General features: G+C 52.3%; 1 pseudogene; it reads right to left on the bottom strand.

Moving 5' to 3' along the window:
* Nucleotides 1-5,035: 5,035 nt before the first annotated feature.
* LOC135577922 (olfactory receptor 14J1-like) lies at nucleotides 5,036-6,977 on the bottom strand (annotated as a pseudogene).
* Nucleotides 6,978-11,565: the final 4,588 nt, after the last annotated feature.

Below are 11,565 nucleotides of genomic sequence, written 5' to 3'. Positions count from 1 at the left end.
GACAGGACAGTTGTGCCACACAACAGCAGCCTCTGAGGGAAGCTGGAGGTGATGGAACTGAAATGGTTTCAACCCAAATCAGAGAATCATAGGATCATTTAGGCTGGAAAAGACCCTTAAGAACAAGGAGTCCAACCATAAATCAAACACTGCCAAGTCCACCACTAAACCATATCCCTAATAGCCACATCTCCACGTCTTTTAAACACCTCCAGCAATGGAAGCTCCAATCCTGAGCTGGCAGGACACCATTGGCTGCAGTTGGACATAAGATACTGGTCATGGCTGTGAGTTCAGCCCTCGCTGGCAGAATGTCTCACACCCTCACTGAGGAGGGCAGGGGGCTGGGAGATGGGAGCACGTTTCAGTTTCCAGATCCCAGCACAGAGCCCAAACCATCCTGCCCTTGGACTCTGGATCCCATTTCCTGAGATGCAAAGCTGGTGGCCTTCTGAAGATAATAATGTTAAAGGCATGAATAATCCTTCAGGTGTTTGTGTAACATGTCTAGGAATGTCAGTCGTATAGGCTTATATTTACATATCTGTAAAATAGTACTCTGCATCTGTGGTCACCCCTCTGGCAATGACAATTAAATAGGTATTTGCACTATAAGGCTCCATACCCCATCCACAAGCACACATCTAAGTGGTTCAGATGAAGGGTGGTCTGGCAAACGTCACCCTTTGTGTCCCCAGGTGATGGACACTGCTCATGTGCCTCTGCAGAGAGTGGCAGGAGCTGGATCCCCTTCTCGGGACAGACTCCTTACAGGAGAGACACAGACACAGGGGGAACTCATAAGGGCTTTACGGCATTTCACTGGGCATCAGATTTGACATATTGGGTGCCGTCCTGTGACTGCCCTTTCTGCACAAATGATCATAGAAACACAACCATTTAGTGAGACATGGTCATAAAGGGGCTGTTATGGACAAGAAAGCTCACCATGAACTCTGGAGAGAGTGAGGAAGCTCATAATAAGCAGTTAATAAGTTTATAATAAGAAGAACAACCAAGAAGCTCAAGGCCTCTTCTGAAGAGCGGGAGGCCTGAGCATCCGTGACTGGCCATTGTAGGTGTGGGAGAGGGTCAGGGCATGTCATGGAGAAGCAATGAGATGGCTGATGGCTTCAGTGAACCCTTCCAGCCATGTCTGAGCCCAGAAATGGAAAGCAGTTGATGTCTGCAGGTGGAGGAGGAACAGGAGGAAGATCTTCCTGGGAATACGGAAGGAAGAAAGGCCTCTCTTGGGCTAATCATGTATGGCAGTGCCATTTGCATGCTGTGGGCATGGCTGTGCCTGGGAGATGGGGAACGGCTGCTGCTGGGGTGGCTGTGCTCAGTCATGGCCCATGAGCTGACCCTGCTCTGCTCCTCTCTTACACTGCCCACACTTGGATGGTCCTCAGGAATCATCCATGAACCTGGTGGATCCATGAACCTCCTGGAGTGATGGTTATGGATCCAAATAGGGGATTCAAGCAAGCGTGGGACTGGGACATTTAGGTGACTGGTAACCATTGCCAGGTGTATGAAAGAAGCTGGATGAGTTGTGAGGAGCTCACAGGCATTTCCAACTCCACAGAACACCAGAGCCTTGCAGTTAAAGCAACAGCACTTGACATAAACACCACCTGCAAAACACAAAACACTCACACTGACCACAGGAAAAGCCTTGAAAAACATTGGAGAAAAATCTACCAGGTCCCAGGGGTCAGGGCTCAGCCATCTGGTGATGAACAAGCATCAAGGGCTGACATGGCACCAGAGCCACCTCCACATGGCCCTCACCACCTGGAACCAGTGTCTCCAAGTCTTTCCTTCACCAGCCTCCAGGGACAGGGACCTGCACTGGTTGTTTCCTTCACAGCTGTGTCAGTGATGGCCCTTCATGGGGTCCAAACACCCTCAGAAACTTGGTATTGCTTCTGCCTTTCACTTCACTGGAGGTTTGTTCATTCTCTCAGTAGCTGCAGTTCAGGATCATGGCAGCAGAGGGCTCATTAACATCTAAAATGCTCTTAGAAGCCAAGGCTCTGTGCAGCATTATCCTAAAGGCTTCAAGTCTGGTGTGGATGATTAGGGAGATTTCAGAAATAGCCAAACAGAGAGCATTTGCATAATAAATAGCAATAAAGCCAAATTTCTTCTATTCCCTTCCCTGCTCGCCCTTCCCTCCCTTTCCAGAACAGGTGGTATCAGCAGACTCCAGTTCATATTGGTATGGAGCGTCTCCTGATAAAGACTGAATATGCCAGAAAAGTGGGTGCCTAAATCACCACTTGAATGAGGAGATAGTTCAGAACACCTCAAGAGGAGTCACACTCCTCTGGATCAAAGGTGGGTGTCCCTGGCAATCTCAGGTGCCACAGCACAGCGATACTTGTGTTCAGGGGGCTGGTCAAGTGACCCATCTCCTGTTCTGTAATCTTTGCTTTTCCGTGGGGCTTTCAGATAACACAGAGATGCTGTAGGACAGGTTTGCGTCCTGGAGGAAAGCTCACAGCTTGGAAAGAAAAGTCAAGGAGACAATCAACAGTCCTGATGATGGCATTTGATTGAGGGAGACTCAGCTCATTCCCCAGCCCCACAGACTGCATTGCCCACACCCCACAGGTCAGAGCAAAGCTGGGACACGTGTGCCCATGGACACACCTGCAGGAAAGGACCCACAAGCTCAGGCTGTGACTCTGCAGCTGAAACTGCCATCCCCAGAGAGCCTGACAGCAAGAACAAGATCCCAACAGCAGTGACCCAGAGCAGGGGAGCAAGAAGGAGAATGCGGTGAGGGTGGGTGTGAGAGAGGCCAGGGCAGAGGCAGCCGGGCACTCAGACAGCGTCACCCTTCCCCAGCTGTGCAGCACCTCCCAGACACCAACACTGCCGGGCAGCTGCTCTCAGCCCCTGTGCTCTGCAGAGGAACTGGAGCTCTGGCTGCACAGGAGCTGCTTCATGCCTTGGAGCCCCCGGCCCTGAGGGCAGAGGCTTTGCTGGGTGGGACAGGAGCCCAGGGGGCTGCTCACAGGAGGGATCTGCACTACAGGGGGTCATACAGAGTTTTCTCTGTTCTCCCTCCCATAACCATTCCGGGTTTGGTTTCCTCTCATTTCTGATCATTTCCCTGCTGCCTGGAGATTCTCCCCTGGGAGGTGTTTCCCTGTCCATGTCTCTTCCCTGTCAGTGCTCACAGACCATCCCACCCTCTGTGCCCTCCCCCTGGCCCTACAGATCCTGCCTGTTCACAGGGCACTGCCTGGGGGCATCTTCCTGTCTGCAGGCTGGAAAACAGGACAGGTCAGACAGACTAAGGCTGACGGGTCCAGCCAAGGTGATGCAGGTGCTGTGCACAGGCAGAGGGGTGGTGAAGGGATGTCATGAGCCTTCTGGCAGATGTACTGATCACTCAGAGTTGCAGTTCAGGAGTCTCAGTGACTTGTTTAAGGATGAGAGCTCATTTTCATTTTATCCTTTCCTGCACCCCCCGCCCCTTGGGAGAGGAAACTGAAAAGACAGGCTCAGGAAAGCTCCTTATCTGCCTGGTAATCCTTGCATTGATCTTGTCATTGGTCCATCCACTTGGAAACATGCCAGGGGCGATCTGGAGCTGTGAGCAGTGCTGACCCACACAGCACCCTCTCCACAGCATGACCCTGCCCTACCAGATCTTGCTCCTTCCCCCCACAGTTTCTCCCCAGAGCAACGTGGGGATCTCCCGGGCAGGCTGAGCGCTGACCCTGGCAGGCGGCAGAGTCCCTGCCCGGCACAGCCCTGGGGTGCAGGGACCCTGCTCTGCAGGACAGCCCTGGGCACCCCTGCCTGTGCAAACAGCTTCACACACCTGGAGTCATCCTCAGCAGGAGGCAGCTGCCATGTGTTATTGCTCTGATGGTATAAGGAGGAAATCCCTGATCTGCTGCAGGTCCTCCTTATCTATAGAAGAAAGTGTCTAATATTTTTACTTACGTATCTCGTTTAATGTACCAGCGTTAGGAAATTCCACCATAATCTACAAATGCAATAACGTGCAGCCACCGACTTACTGTCTGTGAAGATTTCTCTCCTTGTGAACTCACAGCAATCCTCCCCCCACATTGCCTTTCCCCTCTCTGTGCCTGTCTCCCGTGCCCTCGGTGCTGCAGGCAGAGCCCTCAGCCCTGCTGCGTGTGCAGAGGAGCTGCTCCTGGGCAGAGCTGTCTCTCTGCAGCGCTGCCGCTGCCATGAGCTCCCTGTGTCCCAGGAGCCCAGCCCAGCTCAGCAGCACAGGAGCAGCCCTTGATGTCCCTTTCTCTGTCCCCTCTGGGCTCCTCCTGGACTTGTTCAATTTCATGCCAAGTGCTGGGATCTGCACTTGGGTCACAACAACCCCAGGAAGCACTACAGGCTCAGGGAAGAGCGGCTGGATATCTGCCCGATGGAAAAGGCCCTGGGGGTGTTGATGGACAGTGACTGAACATGAGCCAGAGTGTGCCCAGGTGGCCAAGAAGGCTACCAGCATCCCAGCATGCAACAGGAATAGTGTGGCCAGCAGGACCAGGCAAGTGATCGTGCCTCTGTTCTTGGCACTGGTGAGCACTGGTGGCACTGGGCACCCACAGATGGACACTCAAACCAGCACCATGACATAACATGGTGCCCCATGTCCTCCCCTGAGCCATGAAAAACACAAGTACGGCAGCATGGCCTTGTGGGGGAAATTTATTCAGGCTGACAACAGCTTTGGAAGAAGAGCCCAAGCTTCAAATACTGAGAACGAGGAAATCCCCTTTTGTGGGGTGTTTCAAAAAGATGGCCCAAATTTCAGAAATACAGTCATTTCAAAATGGGTCCACACCTGTATTACAGAGAAGTGACACAGGACACCAGCTGTACCAGGGCCCCAGAAACAGGTAGAGAGGCCTCTGAGTCACTGCTCTGGAGAAGTGCCGTGGGTGAAGAAATTCCTAGACAAACATGGTTATCACAGATAAAATGCTCAATGCACAGGAGGTTCCTGAGATGAACTGGAAATCACTTCTGAAGAGACACGGGTAACTTATTGTGGCTGATGGAAAAATGATTGAATTGGCTTCTTCAGTGCCACTTTCAGCTCCTGGTTCCTCATGCTGTAGATGAGGGGGTTCACTGCTGGAGGCACCACTGAGTACAGAACTGACACCACCAGGTCCAGGGATGGGGAGGAGATGGAGGGGGGCTTCAGGTAGGCAAACAAGGCAGTGCTGAGAAACAGGGAGACCACGGCCAGGTGAGGGAGGCAGGTGGAAAAGGCTTTGTGCCGTCCCTGCTCAGAGGGGATCCTCAGCACGGCCCTCAAGATCTGCACATAGGACACCACGATGAACACAAAACATCCCTCGGAAAAAAAAAAAAAAAACAAAAAAACACTAAACATGAGAAGCTGCTGCCACAGTGCCAGGGCCGCCTGCCCCAAGCTGCCACCTGCAGCAAAGGGTTTCTCGTTCCATGTCTTTCCTGCACACATACAGTGCCCCACTCTTCTCCTGGAACATCCCGTCTCCCCACAGAGCCCTTTCCCAAGAGAGCTGAGCTATGCTGACCTGGCCAGCTGTTCCTGCCCCTCTTCCCACGCTCCATACAGCTCCGATCTGGCGGTGCTGCTCTGCAGAGCAAGTGGGCTGTGGTGCCCAGGGCCATGGGGTGAGTCCACAGATTCACGTTGGTCAGGGTGGGAGGAAGACCCAGCTCAGGGTGGGTCCTGCTCAGTCCCCCTCAGCACACAGACCTGGCTCCTGCAGCCCCAGAGATCCCAGAGAGAGGATTCTGGGCAAACAAGTCAGTGCGGGGTCCTTTATTTCATTTATACACACAGAGAGTACAGCTCCTTATTTAGAAAAAGACAACGGGTCACACCAGACAGGTAGATATGGACACAGATATAAGATGAAAAATAATTTTGGTTGTGGGTAGCATTAATACAAGAAAGAATACCCAAAACCAAAGAAAAAAAAAAATGTACAAAACTCAGGTTGAACTGGTATGAGTTATATTACAAGTGACATGCAGAAGCAGGAGGTCAGTTCATTACTGCTTTTGAAAAGCGAACAGTCATCACTTTCCTTATAGACTCCTTGAGTTCCCTGTTCCTCATGCTGTAGATGAGGGGGTTCACTGCTGGAGGCACCACCGAGTACAGAACAGACACCACCAGATCCAGGGATGGGGAGGAGATGGATGAGGGTTTCAGGTAGGCAAACATGGCAGTGCTGACAAACAGGGAGACCACGGCCAGGTGAGGGAGGCAGGTGGAAAAGGCTTTGTGCCGTCCCTGCTCAGAGGGGATCCTCAGCACGGCCCTGAAGATCTGCACATAGGACACCACAATGAACACAAAACACATAGCAATTACACAGACACTAAACAGAAGAAGCCCAAGTTCCCTGAGGTAGGAGTGTGAGCAGGAGAGCTTGAGGATCTGGGGGATTTCACAGAAGAACTGGCCCAGGGCATTGCCCTTGCACAGGGGCAGTGAAAATGTATTGGCCGTGTGCAGCAGAGCATTGAGAAACCCAGTGGCCCAGGCAGCTGCTGCCATGTGGACACAAGCTCTTGCTGCCCAGGAGGGTCCCGTAGTGCAGGGGTTTGCAGATGGCAACGTAGCGGTCGTACGACATGATGGTGAGAAGGTAAAACTCTGCACCAAGCAAGAAAAATACAAAGAAGACCTGGGCAGCACATCCTGCATAGGAAATGACCCTGGAATCCCACAGAGAGTTGGCCATGGATTTAGGGACAGTGGTGGAGATGGAGCCCAGGTCGAGGAGGGCGAGGTTGAGCAGGAAGAAGTACATGGGGGTGTGGAGGTGCTGGTCCCAGGCTATGGTGGTGATGATGAGGCCGTTGCCCAGGAGGGCAGCCAGGTAGATGCCCAGGAAGAGCCAGAAGTGCAAGAGCTGTAGCTCCCGTGTGTCTGTGAACGGCAGGAGGAGGAACTGGGTGATGGAGCTGCTGTTGGACATTTGCTTTTCCTGAGCATGGGGTGCTGTAATGAGGAAAAAAAGAAGTGCCTGTGGGTCAGTGCAGAGTGAGGGCAGCTGCTCTGTCCCTCTGCCCTGCTCCAGCTGTCCAGCTGACCTTTCTGAGATGGGGGCTGATCACACTCCCATGTTACCCTGAAAAGCCACCAGGCACTGCTGAGAGCAGAGGGATCCACCTCAGACCATGACATGTCTCACCCTTTCCTAAGGTCTCAGCACCCAACGTTTAGTCCAAGACACACACGGCTCATTCCGCAGCCCCACAGACTGCATTGCCCACAGCCCACAGGTCAGAGCAAAGCTGGGACACGTGTGCCCATGGACACACCTGCAGGAAAGGACCCACAAGATCAGGCCGTGACTCTGCAGCTGAAACTGCCATCCCCAGAGAGCCTGACAGCAAGAACAAGATCCCAACAGCAGTGACCCAGAGCAGGGGAGCGAGAAGGAAAATGCGGTGAGGGTGGGTGTGAGAGAGGCCAGGGCAGAGGCAGCCGGGCACTCAGACAGCGTCACCCTTCCCCAGCTGTGCAGCCACCTCCCAGACACCAACACTGCCGGGCAGCTGCTCTCAGCCCCTGTGCTCTGCAGAGGAACTGGAGCTCTGGCTGCACAGGAGCTGCTTCATGCCTTGGAGCCCCCGGCCCTGAGGGCAGAGGCTTTGCTGGGTGGGACAGGAGGCCAGGGGGCTGCTCACAGGAGGATCTGCACTGCAGGGATCACAGGCACTTTTCTCTGTTCTCCCTCCCATAACCATTCCGGGTTTGGTTTCCTCTCCTTTCTGATCATTTCCCTGCTGCCTGGAGATTCTCCCCTGGGAGGTGTTTCCCTGTCCATGTCTCTTCCCTGTCAGTGCTCACAGACCATCCCACCCTCTGTGCCCTCCCCCTGGCCCTACAGATCCTGCCTGTTCACAGGCACTGCCTGGGGGCATCTTCCTGTTTGCAGGCTGGAAAACAGGACAGGTCAGACTAAGGCTGAGGGGTCCAGCCAAGGTGATGCAGGTGCTGTGCACAGGCAGAGGGGAGGTGAAGGGATGTCATGAGCCTTCTGGCAGATGGACTGATCACTCAGAGTTGCAGTTCAGGAGTCTCAGTGACTTGTTTAAGCATGAGAGCTCATTTTCATTTTATCCTTTCCTGTACCCCCCACCCCTTGGGAGAGGAAACTGAAAAGACAGGCTCAGGAAAGCTCCTTATCTGTCTGGTAATCCTTGCATTGATCTTCTCCTTGAGACATCCCCTTGGAAAAACCCTGGGGGTGATCTGGAGCTGTGAGCAGTGCTGACCCACACAGCACCCTCTCCACAGCAGAGGCACCTTTCCTGCCCTTATCGGGAATGCTCCTTCCCCCCACAGCTTGTCCCCACAGCACCATGGGGATCTCACCCAGACAGGGACCCTGCTCTGCAGGACAGCCCTGGGCATCCTTGGGTGCTCCCCATGCAGTCACCCTCAGCAGAAGTTGTCATCATTCCCTGTCCCTCTGACAGTGCAGCAGGGAAGCCCTGCTCTGGAGTGTGTTCTTCTCCTCTACAACAGAGATACTGTGAGAGAGACCTGACAGATCCTGTAAATCATGGAATGTACCAGCTTAAGGTCTCCCTCCAGGAAATGCAGCTGCATTGTCCTACAGCCAGAGACTTACTGTGTTAGAACTGTGATTTGTTTCATTGAATCCTCAGCAACCAACCACCCCACATTGCCTTTAATCTCTCTGTGCCTGGCTCCTGTGCCCTCGGTGCTGCAGGCAGAGCCCTCAGCCCTGCTGCGTGTGCAGAGGAGCTGCTCCTGGGCAGAGCTGTCTCTCTGCAGCGCTGCCGCTGCCATGAGCTCCCTGTGTCCCAGGAGCCCAGCCCAGCTCAGCAGCACAGGAGCAGCCCATGATGTCCCTTTCTCTGTCCCCTCTGGGCTCCTCCAGGTGTTTCTGGGGCTCCAATGGCACAGCTTCAAAGTTGAAGTAATCAGTGGTGTTGATTCTCTCTCCTCTGAAGAGACACTTCTTTCCAGCATTGTTTTTTTCATTTTAAAAAATAAATCAGTAAATCATATTTTCTTGTCCAATCATTAGACAGGACACCAGGAATATTACAGCAAAGTATCTAATTTCTCCAAGCTAGGGGAGGAATATCTTCAGTTGAATGAACTTAGGCATTTTATTCTGGTTTTACACTCCTAGGTCTAGAGAGACATTCATCAGTTTTTGGCCATGTCATGTCTGTGCTCTGATTCAAAGCCTTTGCACACATGGGCTCTTGGACACTTGGTACCAGGTTTCTTGTGTCAGGTCAGAGCTGGGCTGGTGCCACAGCTGGGGTGGCTCAGCCCAGATGTGAGGCAATGTCCTCAGCCAGGGACCTGACTGGGGGAGCTGGAGCTGTCAGTGCTGCAGACAGAGCTGTGACACGGATGGAATGAACTGCCAGGCAGGGTGGCAGGAGTGAGTTCATCTGGTCTGCAAGGACAGCAGCCTCCAAGCACAGCAACAGTCCAGGTCAGAACTCAGTCCAGACCTGTAAGGAAATTCAAGGGCCATACTGTTACTACTGCAGGAACAGTTAAAGGAGAAACAAAGACACTGTGTGGTCACTGATGAACTTAATAAGAGAAAGAGGTGAGAATACCTGTGCCATCTTGACCTCCCTCTTCACCAGTCATGTGTCCCAGGCCTCTGTGACTGGAGGCAGAACAACCAGCAGTGGATGTGGATCAAGTTGGGGTCACTGGAACTAACACAATCCTTTCCGGTCTATGGGACAGCAGGGGCAGCATCCCAGGAGCTGGGACAGCAGGACGATGTCACAGTGAGGCCACTCTCCACCATCTGTGAAAGCTCATGGAGACTGGGGGGACTCCCTGACCACTGGAGCTCTCACACAGTGTGTGCACTTCTCAAAATGGCCAATGGGTGAGCAGGGGAACTAAGGGCTGTGGCCCAGAGCATGTCTACTGGGACCCCATTTCTGGGTGTCTGGAAGAGAAGGTGACGGGGTTTGCCCAGGGCGGGTTGTGCCTGTCCATCCTCTTTGCTTTCTGTGAGGAAAGGACACGGTTGTGGACGTGGGGAGAACAACAATGGCCCGTTACCCGAAAGTCAGCAAGGCATTCAGCATCATCCCCCACAACATTCTTGTGCCCAAGGCAGTAAATTCTGGTCTGTGTCAGTGTGTAAGTAGATGGGTAAAACCAATCTGGATGGTTGGGCTTGGAAAGGTGCTGTAGAAAGGGAGAAACTTTCCAGTCATGAGGACAGTCCAGCACTGGAAGCTGTTTCCCAGGAGTGCGCACCCACTCTGTCCCAGAAAGTGACCAAGATGTGTTTGGATAAAGCCCTGAGCAATCTGGTCTGACCCTGCTGTGAGCAGGAGGTTGGTCAAGACACCTCCTGAGGTCCCATCCAGCCTGAATGATGCTGTCCTTCCTTCTCCTTTGTGTTTTCAATTTAGGGACAGCTCTCAGGTTCTCCCTGACCACAGGAATAACTCACATGAGGTGCAGGGCTGCTTTGCAAGTGCCTCTAAATGTTTCTGACCACAACTTTTGCATCCCTTTTCATTTGCTCCAACCCAGGGTTTTTTTTGCTGTCCTAATACCCTTCCAGAAAGAACTGCTCACCTTGTTCATCCTTTCAGAACAGGTTACTCAAGAGGATTCTGCATCCATGTACAGAGTCTCCACATCAGCCAGACATCAAAGCCACCATTGCAGAAATGGAGATGAGACACTTGACCAGCTCCTTGAACCCAGCAATCGGCACGACTTGTCTCCTGAGATGCCAGAAAACACCTGAACTGTAAGTGCAGAGCATGTGACTCCTCGTTGGGTATCTTGGCTTGTCTCCTGACCATGTGGTGCTTCAGGCTGTGAAGAGAATCAAAACCAGCCATTGGACTGGGGTAGTTCCATTTTACACGTGTCACACAGGGCAGATGAAGGGAGCTCAGAACTCCAGACTCTGCGGCACTGTTGGGACTGCAGAGACTGGAAATGCAGGTGACAGTGTGTGTCAGTGCACACACATAAAGATTCTGGATTCCTTTGGGCCTTTGCACTGACCTGGGATCTGTTCCTTGGCCACCTTTGTCTCAAAAAGAAACTATTCTCCTATGCAACCTCCACATCACAGCAGGGAAAAAAGAGAAAAGTTATGAAAGATGCATGATTTTGTGTTAATTCTGTCCAACAGGTGTACTATTTATATGATTACAAAAAAAAAAAAAGAGAGAAAACGCATTATTCTAAGAACTTCTTTCAAGACACAACTGCGGAGGTGTAGTAGATGTTTTGAAAAGCAAGAATGACTGTTAGGAATGAAATGAAAGACATTTAGTTTATCATCATCATCAGTGATAAGAAAGAGTTCCCTGTTACTGTTACTGTTACTAGTGACAGTACCAGAGTTCACAAACATCTTCAGAGCATCTCCATTTTTCCTGGGCTCCAAAGCTCATCCTGCTCAGAGTTTGACAGGATTGCTGCAAACCCCTGTGACCCAAATCTCTACAACTGTCTCTGCTCAACAGCCTTTTACCCCAGGAAGGGGAAAACTGCCAATGCAGACACCAACCCAG

This window comes from Columba livia, unplaced genomic scaffold (genome assembly GCF_036013475.1).
Source record: "Columba livia isolate bColLiv1 breed racing homer unplaced genomic scaffold, bColLiv1.pat.W.v2 Scaffold_194, whole genome shotgun sequence".
Taxonomy (NCBI): Eukaryota; Metazoa; Chordata; class Aves; order Columbiformes; family Columbidae; genus Columba; species Columba livia.
Note: the sequence above shows the minus strand (reverse complement) of the source record. Positions and strands in the feature narration are given on the sequence as shown.